This window comes from Cryptomeria japonica, chromosome 4 (assembly GCF_030272615.1).
Source record: "Cryptomeria japonica chromosome 4, Sugi_1.0, whole genome shotgun sequence".
Classification (NCBI taxonomy): Eukaryota; Viridiplantae; Streptophyta; class Pinopsida; order Cupressales; family Cupressaceae; genus Cryptomeria; species Cryptomeria japonica.
Window position 1 is genome coordinate 578,444,577 of NC_081408.1, and position 15,476 is coordinate 578,460,052.

The 15,476-nt window shown below is 41.2% G+C and overlaps 1 protein-coding gene across 9 annotated transcripts in view; it reads left to right on the forward strand.

The window, feature by feature from the left end:
• The window catches only part of LOC131070960 (cinnamoyl-CoA reductase 1), a 95,439-nt gene that overhangs the window by 12,776 nt on the left and 67,187 nt on the right, over positions 1-15,476 (forward strand). The gene's annotated exons all lie outside the window — the stretch shown is intronic.

Consider the following 15,476-nt stretch of genomic DNA (forward strand, 5'->3'; position numbering starts at 1 on the left):
AGCAAAGGAGACCGTCACAGTTTTTCGCAGTTTTGCAAGAGAGAAACAATCCCCTTCCAACTTGTTGTGATGTATTCACACATCACCCCATTGCAAATGGGGACCCCTACTTTTTGTTTTCTAGGGTTTGTTTTCTAGGTCTTTTAGGGTTTTGTCTATTAGCCTTTGCATGATGAGTGTTGTCAGGGGGATCACTGGATAGCAGGCTCTGCTTGAGCTAGGTTGAGTCAGTAGATGCTCCAGGTTAGGGTTTCTTTGAAAGTCTTCCTTGGGGCCTGGTTTTTCTCTTATTGCTAATTGTGTCTTGCTTGATGAGTAAGTATCATTCTTGAAGGTCCGAACTAGGTCAAGTTGGTGAATGATGAAGTCTGGAATGTCATCTTGATCTTCAAATGCCCTGAAATTTGGCTAAGTCTGGAATGCCCTGATCTTGAAATTTGGCTAAGTTTGGAATGTTTTGATCCTGAAATTTGACTGTCTGGAAAACTGAAGAATCCTCCAAAAACTAGATTTTGCAATATAACTCTTGGAGGTCCGAAATCTTTCTTATACTTAAATGTTATATTCCATAAAATGATCCTGACGAAGAGACCAAAATGTCAAATTTTCGCTCCTGACCCTTCCAAAGGGTCCAAAGCGAATTTTGCTCCTGACCCTTCCAAAGGGTCCAAAGCGAATTTCGCTCCTGACCCTTCCAAAGGGTCCAGAGCGAAATTCACTATAAACCTCTTTTGCTACTTTGTTTGGGATCCAATCCTTGTTCCTTAGGTGGAGAATGATCTAAGTTTTCTTCTTGAGGTGGTTTGGAGTTGGAGAAATGGAGAATCAAGCTCAAATCATGATTTTCGCTCCTGACCATTCCAAAGGGTCCAGAGCGAAAATCTTCATGGACCTCATTGTCTTCCTTGTTAGGCCAAGTTCTTAGTGTCCAAGGCATGTTGGAGGAAGGATAAACATATTCTTGCCTTGAGGAATGATGGAAAGCAACAAAAGATGAAATTTCAAGCTTAGAGAGGGAATTTCGCTCCTGACCCTTCCAAAGGGTCCAGAGTGAAATTCCTTGTAAACCTAGTTTTTTGACCTTGCTTAGGCTTCAATCCTTGTTCCTTGGATGAAAAATGATGAAATGTATCTTGTAAGGAAGAGTGGGATTGAAAAAATGAAGGATTTTAGCCAAGAAGGTGAATTTCGCTCCTGACCCTTCCAAAGGGTCCAGAGCGAAATTCCTAAAATCCCTTATTTTCCTAGCAAAGTCAAGTCAAACTTGGGTTTTTGTATCTTGGATGGGTGAGGAGAAGTGTTTTCTTGCCTTTTAAGGTGGATTCAAGTTGAAATGATGGAGGGATAAGCCTAAAACAAGATTTTCGCTCCTGACCCTTCCAAAGGGTCTAGAGCGAAAATCCTAAAACCCATCATTTTCTCCAAAATTTGTACCAAGCCATGCCTAGACCAAGGTGAGGGATGCCCTTGAGATTGTCCTTGAATTGATTGTTGTCTCAAAAAATTATGATTTTGGGCTAGAAAGGGAAATTCGCTCCTGACCCTTCCAGAGGGTCCAGGGCGAAATTGTGCAAAACCTATCTTTTCCCTTAGTTTCATGCCAAATCTAGTGTGGATCATGATTAAAGAAGGCCTTAGGAATGACTCCAAATTGCCAATTATTATCAAGATTGAGGGAATTGAGCCAAATAATGAAAATCGCTCCTGACCCTTCCAAAGGGTCCAGGGCGAAATTCCTTGCAAGCCTACTTTTTGACCTTTCTTAGGCTTAAAACCTTGTTCCTAGGGCAAGTTTGGATGGGAGAGGTCCTCAGGAATGACTTTGACTTAGCAATGATTATCAAACTTGAAGGAATTGAGCCAAAAAGTGATTTTCGCTCGTGACCCTTCCAAAGGGTCCAGAGCGAAAATCTTGAAACCACCTATTTTCCTTGCAAGTCTAGTCAAACTTTAGGTTTTCATGGCTTGGATGGGTGCGAGGAGACATGTTCTTGCCTTTTGAAGTTAATTGGTGTTGAAAATGATGGAAATTAGCCCAAACCAAGAAATTCGCTCCTGACCCTTCCAAAGGGTCCAGAGCGAAAATCCTAGGATCACCTACTTTCTTTGCAAGACAAGTTAAAATTTTGATTTTTATGGCCTAGATAGGAGTGAGGCAATGTGTCCTTAGCCTTGGAGGTGAATTGAAGTTGAAAGGATGGAGGAACATGCTCAAAACTTGAAAATCGCTCCCGACCCTTCCAAAGGGTCCAGAGCGAAAAACACTAAAACTATCCTTTTCTCCAAATTTTGTGCTAAGTTAGGCCTAGACTAGGGTGAGAGAAGCTATTTGGAATGCCTTGGAAAGATGTTTATCCACCAAAGATGCAAATTTTGAGCTAAAATTGGAATTTCGCTCCTGGCCCTTCCAAAGGGTCCAGAGTGAAATTCTGGATAGGTCCTGTTGCTGGCTAGTTTTTTGAGCGAATTCTCCTTTTTGGGCCTTGTGAAGATCGAACCAATGTTGCCAAGTTGAGAAGTGGGTTCAATATGGGGGATTCCAGATGAAGTGAAGTGAAGAAAGTGAAATTTAGTGTGAATAGGCAAGCAAAAAGTGAATTTCGCTCCTGACCCTTCCAAAGGGTCCAGAGCAAAATTCATCAAAGTCACTATTTCCTTTGTGTCAAGACAAGATTTTGATTCCTAAGGAATGAAAAGACTGGAGAGAGGTTGTTTAAGCCTTGCACGATGAGTTGAAGTGAAGGAAAACAAGCAAAGAGAGAAATTCGCTCCTGACCCTTCCAAAGGGTCCAGGGTGAAATTCTCCAAATCAACCATTTTTCCCTTGAGTGAAGCTAAAATGTTGATACCTATGGCATGGTTGAGGCTGGAGTGAGATATTCTTGCCTTGTAGGGTGAATTGAAGTAAAGGAAGTGTAAAATAAAGCCTAAAGAAGGAATTTCACTCCTGACCCTTCCAAAGGGTCCAGAGCGAAATTCTCATTATCACCTAATTTGCCCATGTGAGAAGCTAAAAGGATGGATCCCTAGACTTTGTTGGGCTAAAACAAGCATATGCTCACTTTCCGGAGGATTTTGGAGTGAAAAAATGGGGTAATTGAGGCCTAATCAAGAAAATCGCTCCTGACCCTTCCAAAGGGTCCAAGGCGAAATCCTTTGAAATTGCTATTTTTCACCTTGTTGGGGCCAGGTGAGGAGCTAATTGTGAGGTAACGTTGAAAGGAGGTCTAAATGAGCCAGGAATGCAAAATTCGCTCTTGACCCTTCCAGAGGGTCCAGGGCGAAATTCTTATAGGGCCTGTCCCTGGAAAGAGTCTTGAACTAACTTCATTTTAATATCTTTTGTTGATGATTTAAGGTGTGACATACTATGTTGAAATGAATTTATTATGTGTCCTTAATCATCTTTTGATTTGTTTTGCAGATGAAAGAAGATCAAGCCAAAACAAGGACGACCTTCTCCAGTCCAGCATCAACAAGGACGACCTTCTCCAATCTAGCATCAACAAGGACAGCCTTCTCCGGTCCAGCATCATCAAGGACGACCTCTTCTAGTCCAGCATTCGAAGGAAAGGTACACCATCCATCCTGCACATCAAAGACAAAGGAGGTCAGAGCAAGGGTCCGTTGGAGAAGCAAACAGTTTCAGAAGAGTTAACTAAAGTTAGCTTCTCAGCATCATCAAATTGGATATCTACCAAGTTGCAAGTGTCAGACAAGGTAGCATCCCAGTCATCACTCCTCCAGTCGGATTGGTCCACCTCAGCGTGTCCAGATTCAATGTACCCGACTCCTCAAAAATGGCACAAACTTTGATGTACCTACCCGGTTATCCATTGGTCGAATTTTCCAGAGACGACATGTGTCCAAATAATGCAATTATTTCATTGGCCAGAATTGGGTTTGTTGTAACAAACCCTAATTAGGGTTTCCATTGTAAAATCTCGGCCATTGATCTCAAGTTGATCTGAGCCATCGAATTGTATTGAGGGCGCTATATAAGCCCTGGCTCCTCATTTGTAGAGGCTGATAGTTAGTCAGTAGTTAGAAGGTGAATAGTTAGAAATAGTGAATAGTCAGTTGATAGAATAGCAATTAAAGTAGAATAGAAAGAGGAGGCAAAGATTGTTGCCAAGATGTTGTTGTAAAAGACTTGTAAAACTTCATTGAAGAAATGGTGAAGTCTATGGGTCGATTCAACAATTTGCATGGTCTCTATACTTCTCATATTTGATTTCATGTTATTAGATGAGTGGAAGAAATGTGTTGGATTGATGGTGAAATTCGTATATCCATACTACTAGCAGTTTGTTGATTGCAGACTTGCCTTGTGTAGTCAACTAGAATCATTCAGTTTAAGCTTAACTTCAATTGTCGCTTCTTCACTGATATGCATCAGCCTGATGGTGTCTATGCCTGTAGCGATGATCTGAACATCATAAAAGTTTTCCTCCGAAGATCGCACTAACCTTGTGGAGATGGTCCTGGGATGTCAAAACAAGACTTAGTTAGAATTTCATCAAAGATCATTCATTGCTCCTACATTCTTAGTGTCAGAATTAGATCCTTTCCTCGCCCTCATCCTTTTTCCTTTTTTTCAAAAAATCTAGGCTAGTGAAATCCTGTGTTCCAGCAATGTTCAAAGCAAATCAGACGTTTAGTCATCAAGTGTAAGTCCCCTTGTGATTCCAGCAAAATCACATCATACCACAAAGAGCTTATCCACGAGTAGAGATCCTACAAAGCAGAACCTTGAAGTCCTTCCGATTGATCCTTTTTTGCAATATCTTTAGCATTTGGAGCAAAGTTCCCAGACTCGGACTCGGCTCTGACTCGGCAAGGCTGACTCGACTCGTGACTCGGCTTAGACTCGGCAATGACTCGGCAAAATAAGAAAACCCTTGAAATTTAGAGATTTTTAACGATTTAAAACTTGTTTCATACACCCATTATTGAATTAAGCTTAAAGACACTATAACATCATCAAATAGAAGCTAATTTGATCACATACATAAACATACATCCATCACATGCGTAGAAATGTAAATTGTAGCTGAAGGAATTAGAAAACATAGATATATAGAGTTATAAATGTTGTCCAATGTATATAAAATCCATGACTTCAAATGTTCCCAAACATATATGTAACTGTAAAGTGTAAACAAAAACAAGTCTATGGCTCAGGCTCTGGCTCAGCCTCGTCTATCTGCCTCCTAGAAAGGCATCTAAGGTAGGTCCTGGATGACTGAGTAGCCATAGTCTCTGCCTGTGATGTGCCAGTCTGAGTAGCCATAGGTGTTGGGGACGAGGGGACGTGTTTCCGGGACGGGGGGACCAAGGGCCTAAGTTTGGGGACGGGGGGGGTGGCGGGGGGGGTGGTGGGGTGGTGGTGCTAATATAGTTATACATATACATATAGTACTTGAAAAACTAGTTTTGAAAAGATGTATGACAGTAATACAGTATAAGAATTACATTTTCAAATGAGACTATAGGAAATTTGAAATACTAAATCTAAATACCAATTACCAAGATTTCTAAGTTGTGTTGTTATATGGAGCCTAATCAGAGTCAGAGGTTAGATTTTCCCTACTTCTATCAGCGCGGTTTCCCCCTATATTTTTCAACAGGGGTTTGGGGGCAGCGCCCCCAACTTGGGGTCAAGGGGCATCGCCCCTTGCGGGGTCAAGGGGCAGCGCCCCTTGCACGTTCCAGGGCGGGGTCGAGGGGCAGCGCCCTGTGAGGCCAAAAATACTTTTATTATTTTCTAAAGGCGTCGGGTGTTATAAGAAAGGGAAATGGCGAAAAAAGTCATTAAAAAATGTTATGATTTTTTTTTTTTTTTTAACTGCACTTTATTAAGTGACTCCAGCCGGGTCACGACCCTCGGACTCGGCGAGTCAGGGAATGACTCGCTTGACTCGGCGAGTCAGGCGAGTCACACCTTCTGACCCGTCCGAGCCCGGGTCAGGGTCACCGTGACCCGGCAGGGGTCACCCGGCCCGCTGACTCGCATGACTCGCGTGACTCACCGCGAGTCACGGAACTCTGATTTGGAGACTTTACTCAAGAGAGGATAAGATACCTCTGGGTATTTTATTTTGTGTTTGGTCGTGTACAAAATACACATCAACACAAGCCGGCTGCAAAATCGTGACAAATCTTCTGTGGTTCTGCGGGAAGCAACAGATAGCACATCGTGTTTATTACCACAGTGAAGATAGAGAAGAAAGAGTGGTTGTTGTTTTGTAGGTCAACATGTTTGTGTTGACCAAAGATGGCTGGCGAAAAGAATTGCAGATAACACAACGTGTTTATCACCATGGTCTTCGTGCATTCACAAGAGATGTCTTTTATGGAACCATTGGAGATCCTTTGAAATTATTACAAATTGGTACTGTGTTGACGTCACCGCACAAGTTGCCGATAATGGGGCTGTTGTTGTCAGAGCATTGGGCTATCACGCTCTTTAAGAACAAAGGAACAATTGAACGTGTGTGCGGAAAGGTCCCTAGAGTGCGATTGGTCGATATGAGACTTGTGTGGGGCCCATTGACATAACACTATTGGAGATTGGAGATCGGGTGAAACGAGACTTTATGACAATGAGGACTAAATGAGCTACACTTCCATCAAATGGCAATAGACCAATAAAGCAAAGGGTAGGGCCCCTTTAGATATAAGTGAGACTTGACGTCTAAAATAAGGTTGATCAGTCGATCGGGCAGTTTTGGAACTATGGAATGTGAGGTGTAACAATAGCCATTGATTAGGGGGGTGGACCTGTTGTGTCCTTTTTTCACACATCACCCCATTGAGAATGGGGACCCTCTCCTTTCTTGCTTTCTAGGGTTTTTGTTAGTGTCTTGTGGCCTTTCGCTTTAGTTTTGCTTAGTTTTGTCAAGTTTTGAATGGTTTGAGTCTTAAGGATTGAAAATCAATTTTTGCAAACCAAGTGATAACAGAGTCTAGACATCGTCAAAGTGCCTAGAAATGCCAAAGGACGAAGAACGCAATTGATTTGAGCGAATTCAGACAACTTTCTATTTTTGGAAAGTTTGCTTTTTTTGCTTTTTCCTATTTTTTTAGGAAGTTTAGTTTTTGGCATTTTTAGCTTGATCCTCAGATGGCTATTTTTAGAAAGTTTTCCCTATTTTTTAGGGATGTCTGTTTTTTGCTTTTTCAGATTGGGGACCTAGGGTTCGCACTAGCTCCACTGACTTGCATCGATCGCAATCGAAAATTTTCAATTTTTGGCCCAAAAAGATAATTTCCTACATTTTAGGGGTCATGGCGCTTCGGATGGGTTACCTGAGTATGGATTTTAAATATCATGTTAATTTGGCTAAAATTGAAGAAGTTATCAAATTTTGAAGTTTTCCAAGTATTTCTCTAAGTCTGGCTAATCATGTTTGGTGGTGAATGTTATGTCAGGAACTCCAGAAGTCCGCCCTAGGAATGGTTGCAAAGTTAACATAGAAGTCTGCCCAATCTGCAAGGTGAAGTATAAGTATCATGTTCCTCTTAAAGTCCGCCCATGATGAAAAGGAGATTCTTAAAGTCCGCCATATTCAAGAGGGAGACTCACAAAGTCCGCCATATTCAAGAGGGAGACTCACAAAGTCCGCCCAAGGTGAGGTATAGATGTTATGAACTCCAAAAAGTCTGCCCAAGCAAAGTGGTGTGTGAGCTTGAAAAAGTCCACCCAAGCAAAGTGGTGTGTGAACATGAAAAAGTCCGCCCTCCAAGGTTTCCAAAACCTTCTCAAAGTCCGCCCAAGCAACTCCGCCCAAGAAGTTTGCCCAAGGAGGTAAGAAGTCCGCCCAAGGTGATGAGTGAGGGTGCCTAACTCCAAAAGTCTGCCTTGACAGAGTTGAAGGAAGTTTCGAAGTGTTTGGAGGAAGCAAAAAGTTCGCCCTCCTAAGATCACGGATCAAGTAAAGTCCGGATCAAGTTGAAGGAAGTTTCTAAGTGTTTGGAGGAAGCAAAAAGTCCACCCTCCTAAAGATCACGGATCAATTAAAGTCCAGATCAAGTTGAAGGAAGTTTCTAAGTGTTTGGAGGAAGCAAAAAGTCCGCCCTCCTAAGATCACGGATCACGGATCAAGATTAGGGTTTTTAAGATTCTCAAAGTCTAGGGGTGAGTCCAAGGCAAAGCATAATGAATCCCTCCAAAGTCCGCCCTAAGGTGAGATAAGAAGTAAGCAAATGGTGCATAAGGCTAACAAAGTCCGCCTTGAGGAAGGTTTGATGGCCAAGTGCATAAGGCAAGTAAAGTCCGCCCTTCAACTTATGGGAGCAACACTCAAAAGTCCGCCCTCATGGTGTATGCTAAAGGTATCAAGTCTTAAGAAGTTCGCCTTGAGGCAAAGTATAATCAACCTTCTCAAAGTCCGCCTTAGATAGAAAGGTTTTGAGGTGCACAATTTGATAAACTCCGCCCTATCATGCATGAAATGAACAAAGTCCACATTGGAAGCAAAGTTAGCTCAAATGAAGAAGAATGACATGAACCAAAGAAATCCGCTTTGAGGAGAGAGAAATTTGATTAAAGTTGAGGTACACACATCAAGTAAAGTCCGCCTTATGAAGAAAGAGGTTCCTAAGTGTGATAAACTCCGCCCAAGGTGATTAATGATAGATGACAGACTCAAAAAAGTCCGCCCTGCTCATAATTAAGGTCAAAACAAGTCAAAGATTGCTGACTAAGTTTAACAATTAGAATATTCTGAGTGATGTCAGCAAGATCTTGGAGAATTCAAACTTAGAATTCAAAATAGAAAGTTTCTTGTGAGATGAATCTTGCAGATTGAGTCGATTTTGAGACTAGAATTCAAAATAGAAAGTTGCATTTGGAAGAATTCGAACTCAAGGATGATGACTATGCAACTATAAATGAAAATAGAAACTTTCTTTGAAAGCGGATAAGACTGAAATGAGAATGGAAACAGATTTTAGAAGACAATAGCGTGTTTCTAATTACAAGATCCAACTCTAAATACAAATAGGCCATTCTTATTTTCATTTCAACACACAAGAAAGTTCGAACTTCTAAGTGTTAAGAGCAAGTTGAAGAAGTTATCTTGCAGATTTGAAGACATTTTCAGAAGCCTTTTGCAGGTTGGACGTAATTCTGATAAAGTTCTGAGTGTTGGCATGTATTTCCAACCTTCTCCTTCAGCATCACATGCAGATTTCGAAGGAATCAAATTTATCTAGTTTTCTGGGTTTTTCAATCTGATTCTGAGTTCTTTCTATCTGTTTCTCACATTCTTCTCAGTGGGTTGGAGGTGAAATTTCATTTTTGTTGGCAAATTCTATCATCTTCCATCTTTCGAAACAAGTTTGAGTGAAGTTTTCTCATCAAAATCTGGGTTTTAGAGGTGAAATCAGAGTTCAAAATCTTCTAAGTGTGAGATTTTCACAAATTTTTCAGAATATTTGAGTGTGGAAAACCCAAATTTATGACTTAAGTGTGAGAATAAAGTGAAAACTACAAGTTACTTAGTCACCAAAGCTCCAAAATTTTAATCAAAATCCTGATTCTAACTTAAGTTTCAATTGTCTGTTTGCAGATTTTGGAGACTTTACGGTCAAAATGAAATTCCAAGTTGACAAAGACGCATGAACTCAAAATGGAAGAATGTTAGCGATACCAACCTCAGACATATCAATTTGAGGGAGTTCAAGAAGAGGATGTTCGGCTTGGACAGCCGTGCGCCTACTATGACCGCACGTAAGATAATGAGGAGTGGCATCGTGCATGCTGCTGGCTTTCTCCCTACTATGCAGTGCACAAACTTGGTAGTTGAGTGTGCTAGGCACTATAACCCTAACAGTAGAGATGTTCTAGCACCAGACGGAAGAGTGTTGGCCAATATCAGTGATGTAGCCATAAGGGAAGCCTTTAGAATTCCGGAATATCATAATACTCTATATATGATCAAGGATGAGGCCAATCAAATGTATCAAGACCACATGGAGGAGTGCAAGGCCACCATCAATCATTCATGGCTGGACAAAACCAAGAAAGGGTGCCTCTAAGCTAGAAGAACTTGGTGAGGGCATATTTTAAAGAAGATATTGGAGACATGATTGTCCTTTTGAACCGAATAATGAGTAATCCCCAAGGCGCTCCATTTGAGCCTTGGATTTATTACTTCATAAATGAGATAATGAATGGAGTCAAGATGATTGACTGAGCTTAGATAATAAGCAACAACTTGGACAGTCAGCTGAGAAATTTGGAGGGAGATAGAATCTTCTATATGAGTTCATATTTGTTCTATTCCCTTGCTAGACCTTATAGATACAGAGGCCTCACTTGCAGAGGAGAGGTGGGAAACAAGGACAATTAGTTTCCTGTTTACGATTGTTACCCCGAGCTGCATATGGAAGAAAAATTATATTTCAAGAAGGTGAATGATGCATTTTTGATGCATATCACGTGAACACTGCAAGGTGGATTACATCAGAGACTCTCTCAAGAGTCTAAGGACCTCATAAGAAGATTCGGGTATTGGTATATCCAATACCCAAGATTCACCTATATCAGAATTCAGGGATTTTCTGGATCTCCCTACAAGCTCCCAATTTATCCCACCAACTGAGTTGTGCTGCTAGAAGTTGTGAGGCAACTGGAGAGCTTCATGACGGTTTAGAGAGAGAAGCAAAAGAAGGCAGGAACATCTTCTCTCACTATTGGAAATGGATTGGAGACATGTCCATCATTGCAAGCTGCTGCCACTGCCGAAAAAGAGCTGGCATGGTACCCCTTCTACCAATACAAGGCAAGAAGGAACTTTGATCCATTCCGTAAGATGAAAAAGGTAGAAGGAATTGTATTTGAACACAAAACTGATTTGGAGGATTATTGGGCTAATGCAGCCGATAGTTTCAAAATCAGAAGAAGATTTTGGTCGAGAATTCCCCTAAGCATGGTAAGAGCAACGAAAGTATTCAAGGTCGCTGATCAAGTAGAAGACAGTCCTGAACTTGAACAACCGGGTTTCGAGAAGATAAGAAATGAGCCACTTGCTTTGATTGATTGGGCAGACGGGGAAAGATCAGATTTGGCAGGCCTTATGAAAACAGTGGTCGAATACTCTAGGTGGTGGACATCTGAGAAGACAAAGCAGCTAAAGTCCAAAGGTGTCGCCTTGACTTATGATTTGATGGGAATGGATCACTCTGTCTTCCAACCATGGTATTTCTTCAGGCAATGCTCAGAATCCAGAAAGTGTTGGGTCCCGAAAGAGAAAAGAACCTACTGGAAATTCTGGAAAGGCCAAGGGAAAGAAAATTATTGGGGAAAGACGTGAATCAAATGAAGGTCATTCGACCTTGAGTGCCGCATCTATTGTGCTTGACCAGAATACAATTGAAGAACATGAGATGGACACAAATATAAAGGATAATGAAGTAAGAGTGCCTTCTCCTTCGGTTGAAGAGATAATGAGAGAGGCTCTCCAGAGGTTGAAGAATCTGAGCCTCTGGAGGTTTTTCTTGATGGTATATTTACTGGACTTGGAGAAATAGATGGTGGATTTGATAAAAATACTATGGAGCAATCAACCATTCTAGATTGGCTGAGGGAAAGAATAAAGGCTAAGGCTCCTAAGGAATCTCTTTCAGAGGAGAACACAGGAGCATTCTTGGCTATTGTGAGTAAATTGGTTGAAATAAGACAGCCCAAACTAGCCAAGAGATTCTCTTTAATTCAAAGAGATAGCGCAAGATTCAGATCAGTGCAAGTAGCTATACCCAAAGAAGGCAAAACTCGGGATAACATCACTCCCGAGGATTATTAAATCATCATTATGAATTTGGGTAAGCCTACTTAGACCCAAGAGATCCAAGATTTTGATGATTCTTGCAATGCTCTCAAAGCAAGACTAGCCATGGAAAAGGAAAAAAGGAAGGTTGAGGAAGAGAATCAGCAATGGAGAAAATATGTTCTCCATCTAACTAAGCCACTTAATCATGATACACCAGTTACCCCTCTGCAGGAGTCGATGAAAGATTATGAGGACATGAAGGGCACATTCAGGCAAGTTAAGGAATGGACCTCAGATGCTTCGGCATGGGTTGACATACTTGTGGAAAATTTGGTATTAGCACATGAGTCAGCTTCTTCATTGGTCAGCAAAATTTAGGACTTAGCTGCAAATTGGGAGGATATTGTGGAAATCCAAGACGAAATACTTCCACAATTGAGGATTATCCGAGGTCTGTCAAAGCAAGACTTCATAGATGCAGGGGTCATCCAGGTTGGGGATAAGTATGATTTTAACACTTGGTATTGTGCCTTGGTCACCAGGATTGAGGTCCTGAAGAAATTTGAGACTAAGTGTTCTGAAATTCAGAAAAATGTTAGAGAAATTTAAGTAAGGTGTTTCATGTGGCATCAAAAATTTGGCAAAGGGAGGGTATGCAAGAAAAACACCTGCAGGTAGAGAACCTCAGAGCCAGAATTCAATCGAGCTTTTTCAAAGTCTCAGGGATGATTGATAAGGGGAATCTCTCAAGAATTGTGAGTTTTCTCTTCAATGACGAAAACTTTCTTGCCCAGGCAGTTGAGTGGGAATGCATCCTCGCCACGTGTACTGACGATGTGGACGTCGTTGACTTCCAGATTAGTAACTTGCCAAGTGTCACTATGGAAGAGGTTCGTCTCATTGTGTTCAGATACATTGACTCTGCAAAAGGGGAAACTGGACACTCACCTCAGTGATAATAGCAACTATGCCACATGTCACTCTTTTGTCTGTTCTAACCAGAGATTAGAAAATCGCCCGAAACTTGCCAAACCCGGCGAGTCTGAGTCTAAGACATGCTCTCCGAGTCTCTGGAGCTCAAACTCGGGCTCGGCTGAGTCTGGCGAGCAAACTTGGCGAGTCCTGTGGCTGGGACTCGACCGACGGCAAGGCCAAGATAAGGCCAAAAAAAATGCATTTTTAAAGTTTTTTTAAAATGAACAATCTCCTCTTTGTTCACTACAACCTTTGTTCGTTTTAAAAAAATGAATAATCTCGTTTTTTTTAAATGCTGCCCCTTGACTCCGCAAGGGGCGATGCCCCTTGACCCCACCTTGGGGGCACTCCCCCCAAACCCCCGTTGAAAAATATGGGGGGAAACTGCGTCGATAGAAGTAGGGAAAATTTAACCTCCAAGTCTAACACTGATTGGATCGACCAGGTAGATATAGAGGCTGAGGCTGTAGCCATGGCAGAGGAGGAGCAGAGAGCACGAGCAGAGACAAGAGATACTAATAGTGACACAGATGTTCCTAATGTTGGTGAGCATGGCATGGTGTCATGGGGAGCGACTATGGCTGCCGAATCATCCAGGACCTACCTTAAACGCCTTCGCAGGGGGCCAGGGTGAGAGGGTGCACACTCCTCTGAGCCATAGGCTTGTCGTTGTATTTACCTTTGGTATTTGTGTGGAACATTTGATGATGATCATATGATGACATGGATTTTTTATTCCATGAGTTTTGTAATAGTGTATACATTTGACAATATTTATATATTTATGTTTGTTATTTCCTTCAACTACAATTTGCGTTTATGCTAATGTGATTGATGTATACTTGTGTATGTAATCAAATGAGCCAAGTTTGATGATGTTATTGTGTCTTTAAGGTGTATTCAATAAAGGGTGCATGAAACAAGTTTTAAATCATTAAAAAACTCTAAATTTCTTGAGTTTTTCACTTTCCCGAGTCTAGCTGAGTCTGACTCAGAGTCCCGAGTTCGAGTCCGAGTCCAAGTCTCGTTTCTTTGGTTCTAACTGATAGAGTTTTGAGAAACCTTAATTCGGGTTTTGTAACTTTCAATCTGGGCCCTTGATCACTGTTTGATCTCGGTTGTTCATTGTTTTCTGGAAAACTATATAAGGCTACCTCCTCTCATTTGGAGACTGTGAGGTTTTTGATATATTGTTGCGTGAAGGTCATTTTTCAAATAATACATTGCATGTGCGCTTTCTCTTAAGGCTTTGTAATCTCTGTTATTTGAGTGATTAACATGGTTTCAATTTCCTCAACATATTAGTTAGAAGTTAATTTAGATTTGCTTTCAAAGTTGTTAGAGTTGAACGAAGGATTTGATAAGTATTAATTAACGGTGTATCTTTGCTCATACTTTTGGTGAATGGATGATTTCCATTTTACTGTGCAAAGTTAGTTTGAGCCTATCCCTTGTGTATGCCAAAACTTCGATCATAAGAACAACCCATTGAAGATTCCACCCGATTTGTGTAGTTGTCCTTAGTGTGGCGAAGCAAAGTACGGTTTCCCGAGAACACCCAGTAAATACTGTCTCCAGAATTCGTAGGTTTAGATCAGCTTTCTTAACCCTATCCCCTTTTCCCCTTTTTGAAAGTCTAAATCCCGGAAAATCCAAAATAAGAGAGAGCCTGAAATTGATAAGTTTATCCAAGTCCAGAAGCTTGAAAGACATTCGTAAACGTAAGTCCCCCTTGAGATTTTCAGCATACACTACCCAAGTAGCTATCCCACTAAAGTCGCTTGTTCGCACATATAGACCTTGGAATCAGCAATGACTTTTCAGGAGAGGATAGAATACCTTTGGGTATCTTATTCTAATGTTTGGTAGATGATAAAATGTACACCAACAGGACCCCACTTTGACCAAACTGGCGACGATTGTGTGGTAAGAAAGAAATAGGTGGACCCCACCTCAACCATGTTGTTTGTGGGTAGATGGGCATGCAATAAGGCTTCAAAAAAATGTTGCAGTATACCCAATGTGTTTTCCACCACACAAATGAAAGCCAAAATGAAAGTGGTCCACGTGGACATTTGGCCCGATGGCTCAATGGGAGATGTTGAGGATGTTGCGTATACAAGACAAATTAGATATCGTTGATAGGAAATGGTTGTTGCCTGTTTGATCAAATCTGATTGTTGAAGGAAGAAACACTTAAGGAAGGTGGATGCATTTAACCCTGACAGTTGAAGAACTGGTAGAACATCAAGTGTGAGGCTTGAGAAGATCAGAAGATCTCCAGTCAACAAGACATCAAAGCAGTGGGCAGGTGAAGATTACTAAATATAGTAATTTGAAAGCAGAGAATGCTTGTAGAAGGACAAGATACAATTAATAATGGCGGCCAATCAGTCTGTAGAGTAGATTCAAAATATCAAATCTACTTGGACATCATGATCAGCATTTATTTTCAGCCCTTGGCGGGAAAGTTAGCTAGCGACAATGAAAGAGATGATGAAAATGAGATTGGTGAGTGTGTTGTAGTGAGGGTAGAAGGAAAAAGAAGAGACGTGTATGCTGTATAGAGTGTGCAGAAAAGAAAAATGTAAAGCGCAGAAGGTAGCGCAAAAGGGTGTTGAAAACACAGGAAGTAATCTACTTTGAGAAAAATCAAGAGAGAACAGAGGATGAAAAGATCAGAATAGAGTGCAAAGACCTGAGAGTAGAGAGAGAAGAAAACAA